The sequence below is a fragment of the Panthera onca genome, chromosome B3, assembly GCF_046562875.1.
Source record: "Panthera onca isolate mPanOnc1 chromosome B3, mPanOnc1 haplotype 2, whole genome shotgun sequence".
In the NCBI taxonomy this organism is placed as follows: Eukaryota; Metazoa; Chordata; class Mammalia; order Carnivora; family Felidae; genus Panthera; species Panthera onca.
In genome coordinates, this window is record NC_138344.1 from 30,488,663 (window position 1) to 30,500,922 (window position 12,260).

At 52.2% G+C, this 12,260-nt stretch overlaps 1 protein-coding gene across 4 annotated transcripts in view; it reads right to left on the reverse strand.

Annotated features, from left to right (window-relative positions):
* LINGO1 (leucine rich repeat and Ig domain containing 1) overlaps positions 1 to 12,260 on the reverse strand; it is a 195,239-nt gene that overhangs the window by 65,904 nt on the left and 117,075 nt on the right. For 3 of the 4 annotated variants that reach the window (XM_060617980.3, XM_060617977.3, XM_060617979.3), the window contains one exon: positions 10,078 to 10,252. The exons of the other annotated variant lie outside the window; for it this stretch is intronic. The gene's annotated coding sequence lies outside the window, so the exon portion shown is untranslated. The remainder of the gene's footprint in view (positions 1 to 10,077; positions 10,253 to 12,260) is intronic. 4 annotated transcript variants of the gene reach the window in all.

The window sequence follows — 12,260 nt, forward strand, 5'->3', positions numbered from 1 at the left end:
TGTGAGCAGAGGCAAGCGGTAGCATCTCCATGACAGTGGGGCCTTGGCTTACATTCAAGGGCTTGAAATGCACTTTAGAACAAAGGCTGGGGCATCCTCAGAGCTCTGCCCCTGACTCAGGTCTAGGATCAGCTCTAGAAAGGCCCTGGGGCCCCCTATGAGTCTGCCCTGGATTGACAACTGGGGGTGGGGGACTCTGACTCGTGGCCCTGGAGCCACGAATGACAGCAAGCTTCAAGCTTAATTATACACTTATATTTTGAACTTATCGGCACTTTACTTTGGCAATTATCACCTTAAATGTTGTGTGCTTCTGTGGGACCACGCAGGGAATAGGCAGAAGAGACAGTCCCTCAAGAAAACAACAGGCTCTGTCAAGCGACCTGAGGGGAAATCCCCTAATGTCCACAAATGCCCCTATGACTTCCTCAATTTTTCCAAGAAGTAAGATCTGGCTGTAGTAGAATATACTCCCTCCCCTCCACCCCTCCTGAAAAACAAAAAGGGTACAACACGGCTTCCTTGACGCCATTAGAAAGACCCTTCTATCATAAGGGCAAACTTGAGAAGGTTCTTAAGTATGAGCACCGATGCTGGTGTCAATGTGTCTCCAAAGGCTCATCTGGCTTTGAACTTTGGCCAGGCTAGTTGGAAATCACAGCATGGCACAGCACCCTATAAAGGTACTATGGTATGCTGGGGAAGGGGGCTTGGGTTGGAGGTGGGGGAAGGTGTTGAAGAAGCCCTTGGGACAAAGCCAGGCTTGGTGGAACCTGGGGACATGGTGACCAGGCTTCCCCAAAGCAGTCATAAAGAATCTTCTGTCAGGGCCTTGGGGTGGGGGAGGGGGGGCAGGTCCATAGTCAGGTATAACAGTCCCCTGGGAAGGACTGGAGTGAGTTCTGCCATCCGTTGGGTCAAAAATAAACAGATGTGACTGGTAACATGCATATGAAAACAAAATCCTACAAGAAACAGGCAATAACTGCTCCATTCTTTACCACAAGGATTTCTTTACCTGGGAGTTTATTTCAATGATGAGAAATCCTTAATGGTGAGTTTGGTGATTTCAGTGATAAATTTTTAATTGGGTGCAGACCTGAGGTTTTACCCTGGTTTGAACACCTTGCACCCACCCCTCACAGCCACAGGATGTGCTTAGATATGCTCGTGGGAAGAAAATGTGCTCAGAATTTGCTGTGCTCTCTGCTTTTTGTTTCCTATGGGCAAGTTTTCTGGCCAACGATTCTGAGAATGACTCATCCTGGGGTCAGGGATCCAGTGATGGCTCATGGCTAGAGTGGAGAGCTGGCTGGCCTGGGGTCAGCTCAGACCCCCCACCTCGAAAGTACACCTGAGTGTCTATACTCAGGGAGGAAGGAGTTTTAGATCTGGATGTTATGGTCTGGTTCTCAGAGACCAGATAATGTTGGGATGAATGCATGGGCTTGCAGAAAATTCCTGACTAGAACTGCTTGGGGGAGGATTCCCTGAGTGCAGAATGAATCGTTCTCCTCTGAATGGTTTTTGCTGAATGACTGGACTTTAATTCACTGTCTTTGGAGGGCTTGGGGGCTGAAAACAGAGTACAGAGGTTCAAAGGCAAATGTTGAAAGAAGTTCCCACGGGGAAGATCTGGCATAGGAGAGAGGTGACAGGTGGAGGGAAAATGGAGGAGGAAGAAGATTGAAAAGAGGGACAGATGCAGGTGAGGTGAACACCTTGCTATCATCATCATCGGAGTCATTGTGGAGAGCATCCAATGAGCCCCGAGGGGGCTCAGCACTTCATAGGTGCTAACACATTTAATCTCCAACAACACCCCACAAGGTGAGTACTGTGATCGTCTACATTTTCAGAATGGGGAAACCGAGGCACGGAGAGGCAAAGTAACTTGGCTTGTAAGGAATGGGGCTGCATTTCCCACCCATGCAGTCTGGTTCCAGCACTCATCCTAAGAGTCCCGATAAAACTGGGTTGGTCAGGTTAGAAATGAATGAAAGGCTCCTCAATGATGTTGGTGGGTATTCTGTCTGGGTGGTCAGATCTAAGTTGTTGAGAAAAATCCCCTTTCTGTTACTTACTAGCTCTGTGGCCTTGAGCAAGTTACTTAACCTCTCTGGGTCTGGTTCTTCATCTGTAAAATATACTTCATATGGTAGTTCAGATTACAGAGTGCGCGTGTGTGATGCTGCCTACAGTACCTGGCAGAGAACAGATAATCCACAGAGTAGAGCCCACACTATACCCCCTCCATGGAGCCACAGTCTAGACACCAATCTCCAGAACTTGAAGCATGTACATGCGTGTGCGTATGTGTATTCATATGTGCCGTGCTCCTGCCAAGGTGAGTACTCATGTGCACCTGCAGGCATTTCCCTCCCTAATCCTGTCCCCGATTTAGCCATACACCCGGGCATCACCCCAAAGTCCTTTTTCTCTCCCTCTCTCATCCTTGCATCCTATCATCATGGGCAGTCGATCCCGGAATATTTCCCAAACTCACCTTTTCCCCGTTTTCCCCTACCCCCACCCCAGCACAAAGGTCTCAGCTACTTCCTATCCTCTTGCTGTCCCCCCTCCACCCGTGCTCCTCACAGTGGCAATCAGAGTGACCTTACCCAGTCACCCATCTGACCTCCACTTAAAACCCTTCCAGGAAGGCTGGCCAAGCAGGATGTGAAACTCACGAGCCCTGAGGAGAAGTCTGACAGATTTGACTAAATAAAGATCTAAAGCTTCTATACGGCCAAAGAGACCATAAACAAAGTTAAAAAGACAAACAGCAGACTAGGGAAAATATTTTCAACACGCACAACAGACAAGAAGTTTTAAAATTCCTAATAATCTAAAAGCTCCTTTATATCAATAAGAAAAAGGAAAAAGAAAAAAAGAAAGAAAAATGAGCAAAGGATATGAACAGTCAATTCACAGAGGAGGAAACACAAATGGTCCATAACCGCATGAAAAGATGCTCAGCCTCGCTGGGGAGAAGGCAAGTGAGTGCTGAAACCACAGCAAGACGATTTCCTGGATTAGCAAAAATTAAAAAGCTTGATAATGTTCAGTGCAGAGGACGGCATGGGGAAATGGCCACCCACAGATACTGAGAGCGGGAGCATAACCTGGCCTGGCCCTTTGGAAGAGCACTGTGGCACTACCCAGCAAAATTTAATAAACATACCCTTCACCCGGGCAATTCCATGCCTAGAAATCAATCCCACACAAATGCTTACACATGTCAGCAAGACAGATACGCAAGGATGGTCACTGAAGCATTATTTGCAAGAGTGAAAAACTGAAGACAACCTAAAGATCCATCAACCCAGGAACAGTTACATAAATTACACTATGTCCAAACAAGGGAATATTAGGCAACCATTAAAAATACCACACACCCGTATGCTGGGACACTGACAGATGCCCACAACACACTGGGAAGTGAAAAATGGAAGTTATGGAATAATGTGCATAATACTATTCCATTTTTTTAAAAGTAATATACAGAGGCACCTGGCTGGCTCAGTCGGTGGAGTGTGCAACTTTTGATCTTGGGGTTGAGTGTGAGCCCCACAAGGGGTGTAGGGATAACTTAAAAATAAAATCTTTAAAAAAAAAGTAATATACAATAAATAGGTTTGTAAGGCACAGAAAAAGTTCTGGAAAGAGGTACACCAGACCTTGGCAGAATAAGATTTAAGGGCAAAGAGGGAACTTCCATACTTAACAGGACACACTTCTGTACTGTTTCAATGTTTTTGCATGAGCAAATATTAAAAAAGAAAGAAAGGGGAAAAAGTACCCCCTTTCATGGCCCTTCACAGGCAGTAGGACTAAACCCCTCAGTGTGGACCCAGGGTCCCTCAGGACACAGCCTTTGTGTACCACCAGCTGGGATCGCCTCCTGGTCTATTCCAACCTTAAGTCTAGACACAGCCAGATCCCTCGTATGTCCCCCAAACTGCCTCTGGGTCTTCATCTGTGTGGTTCCCTCGTCTGGGTATGTCCTTCACTGCCCCTGAGCCTCATCTTTCAAGTTGGTGCTCATGTGTCACCACCTACTGGAAACTCTCCCTGAATGCTGGGCCCTACGCAGCCTCCAGGCTCCCTCCCATAGTGATGGTGACAGTCAACTGCCAGGACGCACACGCAGTATGTTTGTGTTAGGGCTGTGCTATGTGCTGTACACTGTATTGACTCGCTTAATCCTTAGAGCAACCCTAGGTAGGTTTGTCATCACCTCATTTAACAGATGAGGAAACTGAGGCACGGGAAGACTACATGACTTGTTCTAAGTCACATAGCCAGTCATCAGCAGAGCCAGTGAGTAGAGCCAGGCAGAGTGCCCGTGCAGCCATCCACCAGCACTGGACCACCCTGGTACCTGTACCTGGTGGCCCCAAGACTTTCCTGTGAACCCCAAAGGTGGGGTTTGCCTTGTTCTCGCCCCCCAGGACTTGGGCACAGGGAGGTCTGCTGGGGCCAGAAGCCTGCCCCCGTCCTCACCAGCCAGGGCTACAGTGAGCATCTGGCAGGCCACGGGGCTGGTCTCCTCAGGGGGCTGGGGCCACTGCTGTGAGAGGCCATCTGAGCCAGAACTGCCGAGGAAAGGGATGAGTTTGTAGAGGTGCAGCCCCTCCCAAGACAAGGACCCCGCTACCTCCTGTGCAGCTTCTGTGCGCCAGGCTCTGGGGGTAACTGGCCTGGGAAGCCAGGGCCCTGCCTTTCACACAGATGCAAGGTCAGACACAGGAAAGCCAAGAGCCTAAGATGGGGGGGGCAGGGGAGGAAAGAGCTGGAGGATGGTGCTGGGCAGGGGTGGGGGGGTGACTTCTGATCGGAGTGAGAGCAGACAGGGTGTCTCCATGAAAGAAGTGGCATCATTTGGGCCCAGCCTAGTAAGACGAAGGGGGCTGGAGCAGATGGAGTTGGGGAGGGGAATTCAGGGGCCTGGAACAGCTTGGACAAGGGCCTGGAGGTGGGAACGTGTGGGGAGCCCTGGGAAAGAGTCCTTGGCTCTGGCTGGAGGATGCAGCAAGGAGCGAAGTGGCAGTGGATGCGGAGGGGTTTGGGGGGAGGTTTGGGGAGAGAAAGAGGGAGGGGGAACTGCCCAGAGGCGAGGTGGGGGTAATCTGGAGGGGTGGCTTGGCCTAGGATCTGAGCTTGTCAGGCAAGCTTCACCTTTGCACTTGGTGGTGTGACTGGGGCCTAGTTCCTGACCTTGCCTGGTTCCCTCACCTGTATAAATAACCTCCCAGGCTGTTGAGAGAATTAAATGAGGCAGTGATTTACCGCACCCAGAATCCAGGGAGGAGAGATGAACACATCTGGGGCAGCATGGTGCCTGGGACAGAGGGGTGGCTTCCTGGGCGCATCTACCTGTGCAGCATGAACTGGTGTGTGCGCATGGCCAGGAAAAGTATGCAAATGCAATCCTTGTGTTTACATTCATGATAATGTGATTTCAGACTCTACCTTAAAGACCTAAGAGAGGCAGAGCCCCACGGTCTTGAGCAGATCCCTCCCCCACATGGGAGAAGTGGGCAGCTGGCTGGGTGGTTTCTCTAGGCCTGGTTTTTCAGAAAGGAAAGAAGAAGAAGGGAAATGGGCCGGAAGAGGAATCTAGAGGGAGGGATTAGCAGAGGGGAGGAGTGGGGGGTGAAGAAAGCAGAAGACCCTCGTTCCTGGAGCTAGTCCCCTACCCAGACAGGACCCTCCTCTCTTCCCTCACTCCCTGCTCCTGCTCCAGCCGCATCAGGAAGCCCCACACGCCAGTCTGACTGGCCCGGGCTCAAGCACCAAACCCCCAGCCCCCACCAGTGCTGGGGCTGTATTAGCCCAGGTGGGAGTGGAGGAGTCAGCTGACTCCTGCCCCCCAGGGTAAGTTCATTCCCCTGCAGACCACAGAACAGCAGTGTGCAGGCCCGCAGGCAGGCGAGCACTGGGAACCCGCCCCACCCGGCCAGCCGTGTAGCATTAGGCCAGTCACTGCACACCTCGTTTCCTCCTCATGCAATGGATAAACATGCTTCCCTTGTAAGGTAACGTTATCAGCCCAGTGCCGGGCACTCCATCAACCCTCCCCACACATGAGTCCCTTGGTTCCCCCAGAGCTGAGGATGGCCTGGAGGAGTCACAGCCAGTTCTTAGGGGGCGGGTGGGGGGGGGGGGAGGGAGAATCACTCACCCTAGCACCCCTGCTGCCCCCCACTGGCACCATCCTCTTCACCTCTTGCAGACCAGTGTCAGCCTCCCCACTGGCCCGCCTCCAGCACCCCCCCCTCCCACCTGCCTTCAGAGGAAGCTCTTAGTACAGATCCTGGGCCCTCAGCCCTCTGGGCCTCCCCCACCTCAGCTCTGATCACTCAGTGCCTGTTTGCTTGTCGCCTCCCCCACCGGCCCTGTGGGCAGGGACCATGTCTGACTCATCTTGGCCATTCCAGGGACTAGTGAGGGGCCTGGCACAGGAGTCCTGCCCACAGGCAGGAGAGCTGGCAGTGAGGATGGACAAATAGGGCCCCTCACCCCTCCCACCCCAGCACCTGTTACTCAGCTGGTATATGCGTGACAATGCTGGGCTAAGTGTGGGGCTGGGATCAGTGTTCAGTCTAGGACTGGGATCAAGGTTCAGTCTGCCCAGGATCAAGGTTCAGTGTGGGTGTAGGGTCAAGGCTCAATAAAGGAAGTTCTCTGCCTCTCCACCATGAAGGGCTTAGGACTCCCCCTAGCCTTACCCACTGCTTGAAAACAACATATTCTGCCCCTGGGGAGCTGCAACCTGTCTTCTCAGTCCTCATTATGCCCACCCTCTACCCTGGCGAGGACCATTCTGTGCTCCATTCCAGACAGCTATGCCGGGATTCTCATATTCCCATTACCCGAGCCACCACCTGACCCCCGCAGAGGCAGCTCAGGGGCCGGTGTGGGGGGAGTACTTCCTTGCATTCCTAACCGGCCTTCAGGAACACAGCAAGGATGGTCAGCCTTCTGGCATCACTGCACTCCCAAGTCAAGGAGAAGTGTTTTGTGGGTTATCTCAGATTTCTCGATTATCCACCCCACTGCCCTCACTCCATTAGCCCTGATAAAGCCAACGAAGGTAAACCCAGGTCTGACAACACGCAAGTGAAGGTGTCCACTGGCCCGTGCATTGAAATGTGATCCCAAAATGCCTCCATCTGTCGCAGTGCCTCAAATCCCTCCTTTGTGCTCTTTGCTTTAAGCCACGCTTGCCGACCCCCCTCTGAAACCTCCATTCTGGGTCCACTTTCAGCTGCCTGAGTGTGGGGACTGTTGGATCCCTCGGCCCTGGGAGACTCGGGGCCTACCTGGTCTTGGCACTCGCAGGGATCAGAAATGGGAGCGGGGTCAGAGACGGCCCTGGGTGGACATCAGAGCTAGGCTCACTTCCAGGAACTATGGTGTCAGGGCAGGGGTCTGCATCCACCTTGCAGCCCCCAGCCACGCAGCCAAGCCCCCCACCATCCCTGGCTGCTACTCTCCAAGCAGAGGGTCAAGTTGGTTTGCTGGCAAGACACATGGTTCTCATTTTAATTAATTAAAGAAAAATCTAATCACTGCATTAAACTTCTCATTACTCCACTTGAATACCCGTTAAGTAAATTTAATTACCAGAGGATTGGGTTTCCCAGCCTCTTTCATTAGCTTCTGATAAGATGAAAAGGGGGGAGGGAAAAGGGTAGGAAGCAGAACAATGTCATTCCGACCCACGGAGGGCAGGATGGGTGATATGCCGGGGCTACCGTGGTCAGGCTTTGGTGTCTCCTTGGGGACAGGCTGAGCCCTAGGCCTGGGGGTGACTCTCCCACCCCAGCTACCCTTAGGAAGGGGAAAGCCTAGTATTTGGCTGAATGTTTGTTTGTTTGTTTTTTTTTTTTTCGTTTTTTTTTTTTTATTTATTTTTGGGACAGAGAGAGACAGAGCATGAACGGGGGAAGGGCAGAGAGAGAGGGAGACACAGAATCGGAAACAGGCTCCAGGCTCCGAACCATCAGCCCAGAGCCTGACGCGGGGCTCGAACTCACGGACCGCGAGATCGTGACCTGGCTGAAGTCGGACGCTTAACCGACTGCGCCACCCAGGCGCCCCTGGCTGAATGTTTTAACCAAGGCCACTCTTGGTTCTTTATACCCCACCACCTTCTAAAAGAGTTTGAGGCTGCCGAGAAAGCACAAGCTGAAAAATAAGAAAAGAAATCAGAAAAAGGAGAAAATGAGAGAGAAGTCAGAGGGAAGACGACTGAGCAACTGTATGTATGCCAGCATCCTCAGCACTTCTCAGAAATGGGCCACAAACCAGCTATGAGCTTCCTAGTGGCCAAGGCAAAGAGAGCAACACACTCTGGCACTGCTGTAGGAACCCACAAAGTATTCGTGAGGAAGTACACACTGGGCCTTGGCCTTTCCATCTGTAAAAAGGGTGGAGCTGGAGGAAGGACTAAAAGAGATAAACATTGGCTGGAGCAGTGAGCAGAGAGGGAGGGACCCACACAGGCCTGAAAAAGAGGATGGGGTAGAGAGCAAGGAAGGGCATAGTAGGTGGGGGAACTGCATGACTGACTAAAGTTGAAGGGAGGAAAGAAGAATGATTAGGGAAGAGGCAGGGGGCACAGGGAGGACACGGAGGCCTGGGGTGGAAAAAGATTCTTGAAAGGTGAGTGGAAGGGACTGGCATTGCTGTCTGGGGCCAGAGGAGCAAAAGCCAGAGGAGGCAGCAGAGCAGGGCTCCTCTAGGACTGGCCAGGCCAGGGACACGGATCCTGCCTTCCTGTATTAAGTGGTGCCTTCTCAGAGCCCCTCCTCAGCTCACTGCACCCCCTTCTCCAGAGAATTGCCCTCTGCAAATGGGGGCCACCCACAGGCACCGCAGGCACGGCCCACAGTCAGTGACTGATTGATACAGGGGTACAAACGCCTGGCCACCTTGTCTAGGGGACAATTCTGTGGTGTCAACTCTACACCAGGGCCCCCTGGACCAGCCCAAGGCCACGACCTCACTCATGGGGCTCTCATACCTGCCCCAACTTCTTCTCTTCCTCCCTTTTCCCAAAAGCCCACCCTCAGTGAATCTCATGTTCACAAATCCTTGTCTCAGACTTTGCTTCTAGGGATCCTGACAATACTTCCTATGCAGCTCCTTCCAAGTTTAAAGGAAACAGGATGTTCCAAACTCCCCAGGAGAGAAAGGGAAGGGGCACAGGAAAGGATTTACTGAGCACCTGCTGTAGACACCAGTGCTTCCCACACATCGTTTCAAGTAGTTCTCATAGCACCCCTGCCAGGTGAGGTTCATCGTCAGATAAGGAAACTGAGGCTCAGAGAGGCACAGGGATCTGCCAAAGGACCCACAGCATATCTGTATCTATCTGGGACTGACTTTAAGCTGTCCAAGCTGGGGAGACTCCACCGATCATTTGTTATTTGCCTCCCTCAGTTGGGGGCAACTCCTTCTACCAGCAGGACCCCAAGCTTCCTTTGGGGAAACACCCTGTCCTCATTCCTGGTCACGTGGTTGGGGAAGGACCGACCCTGACCCCCAGTCCCTTTAAGTTTCCAAGACCTGTGGACCCAGCTAAAGGGGTCAGGATGATCCAAATCCTGCCAATAGGGCCCAAGAGATCAACCCCAGGGCTTTTATTTGTTCTATTAAGAAAGCAGATTTTGTCTCCACCCCTGACCCCAGATTTAAACCTGGAAGCATACTGCCCCAGAAACCGTTGGCAGACATCCTGTGACCATGTCATGTGAAATGCTCACAGAGGTGGAGCCACCACCAAGGAAGAGGGAGCAGAGAAATGCAGACAGAAAACAGGTCCTGGTCACACTGTTTGAACCGCTGGATTAAGCCCTGCCAGAAGCCCCATCTACCTCTGGATACTTCAGTTACATGAGCTGATACTTGTATTTTATTGAAATAAGTTTTTTTGCTATGTGCAACCAAAGGGATACGGTGACAGATATGGTGTTCAGAAAGGTATCCTTCCTATTCCAGAGACCAAGAAGGCTCAGCTAAGTATTCCCAGGAGCCAAGAGAGAGCAGATTGGGGTCGCCACCTACCGTGACTGCTACTGTGCCCCACTGAGTCCTGAAGCTTGAGGCGTCCCCGGGCTGGGGTGAGGAGTAGACTCGGAAGCTGGTCCAGGGGCTGGACAGGGACAGAGCCCTGGAGATGCAGGTGGGAGGCTGTGTGGCCTCACAGACTCAAGGCAGCCAGGACATGGCCATGGGATCTCTGGAAAATAGGAGAAACCAGAGTGAGCAGTAGGGTTCATATGGGGACAGAGGAGCATTGGGCACGGGGGCAGGGCAGAAGGCAGCCACGCTTCGGCAAAGGCGAGACCAAAGCCAGCCAAGTTTCTCTTCGCTTACTTCCTCTATTCCCCTGCCCTGGGTACCTCTCCCCCGCCCCCGTGCTACCTCCAGGCTGCAGAAAAGCAACTGCAGAAGGTGGAAGGGGAGAGGAGGGGGCAGGTGTGGCCAGAGCGGGTATGTCAAGTGGTGGTGGTGGGGGAAGCAGCTTCTTCCTGGTGCCGTGGGCTCGCTTCTCACAGCTCCTCTCCCAGCGAGTGCCCAGAACCGGGCTTAGGGCCCCAGGCAGCCAGCGCAGGGCAAGATGAGTGAGGCAGCAATCTTTGCTCTCTAGGCCAGACTTCTAAAAGAATCCAGAGAGGACAGCGCTTAACCCAAGGGAACCAAGGGTGTTCAGGCAGGGACAGAGAGCTGTGGCACCTGTCCTCCAGCTGCCCTCCCGGCTGAGAAATCAGGAGACCACCTACTCTGTCTTCATGCCGGCCTCCCTTGGGCACTGTCCCCTGCTGGGGCCACCTCTCTTGGGCCCATATTCTTGCCCAGCTTCTCTCTTGGAGAAAAACACAGGACATGGATATTTCAGACTCTGGACACTACCAGAGGCCCTGGCCTATGGAAAGCCACTAAGTCTTGTTAGGTCCTTAATGAGTCCTCTGAGCTAAGGGCTGTTTGCCCTCTTCTTAGTTCCAGAAGAAGGCATGATGACTGGCACAGTCCTGCAGAGCTTTCCGCAATGATGGGAATGTTCTATACCTGTGCTGCCCAATGTGGTAGCCACCGGCAGCCACAACTGGATTCTGAAACATGCACAGTGTGGCTAACTAAGAAACTGGTTTTTAAAGTTTATTTAATATTTATTTATTTATTTATTTAAAGTTTATTTTTTATTTATTTTGAGAGAGAGAGAGAAAGGGGGAGAGAGCACGAGCACGCGCGAGCCAGGGAGGAACAGAGGGAGAGAGAGAGAATTCCCAGCAGGCTCTGTGCTGACAGCATGGAGCCTGTCATGGGGCCCGAACTCATGAACTGTGAGATCACGACCTGAGCCAAAATCAAGAGCTGGACGCCTAACTGACTGAGCCACCCAGGTGCCCCTCAATTAATTTATATTTAAATAAAAACAGCCACAGATGGCTAGTGGCTGCCATAGGGGACAGCACAGCTCTGGACCAAGCCTCTCTCAGTCCCTGGCCACAACACTTGAAGAAAACTGAGGTCCAGGGAAAGGAAGGGATTTGCTCAAGGTCATACAGAGAGAGTGTGTGAGAGAGTGCCAGACAGACAAAGGAAAAACCAGAACCTTGTTCCCCCAGCTCCTAGTCCCACTGCCCGCCCCTCAGTCCTCCCGATAAAGCAGCCTCAATGAATGTCACTGAAGTTGCCTGGGGAAATCATCCATCAGAGGGGAAGTGCTCCAGGCACAGAGATGTTCACGGAAAGGTTATTTATAGCAGCAAGATGCTGGAAGCTGCCTAAACATCCCACAATAGAGATGACAAAGTGCGTTGTGACACCTCTGCTCAATGGAATATCACACAGCCATTAAAAATGATAAACACAGGGGCGCCTGGGTGGCGCAGTCGGTTAAGCGTCCGACTTCAGCCAGGTCACGATCTCGCGGTCCGTGAGTTCGAGCCCCGCGTCAGGCTCTGGGCTGATGGCTCGGAGCCTGGAGCCTGTTTCAGATTCTGTGTCTCCCTCTCTCTCTGCCCCTCCCCCGTTCATGCTCTGTCTCTCTCTGTCCCAAAAATAAATAAAAAACGTTGAAAAAAAAATTAAAAAAAAAAATGATAAACACGGAGGCTGGTAGCAACACGGAGCTATAACAATATTGAGCAAGAAAACTGAGAAGACGGATGAAGGTGGGGGCTGGGTTGCAGTGGTGTGCAGGGGCCCTGTGCTCACTGAGCCCACGTGCATCTGTTACACCT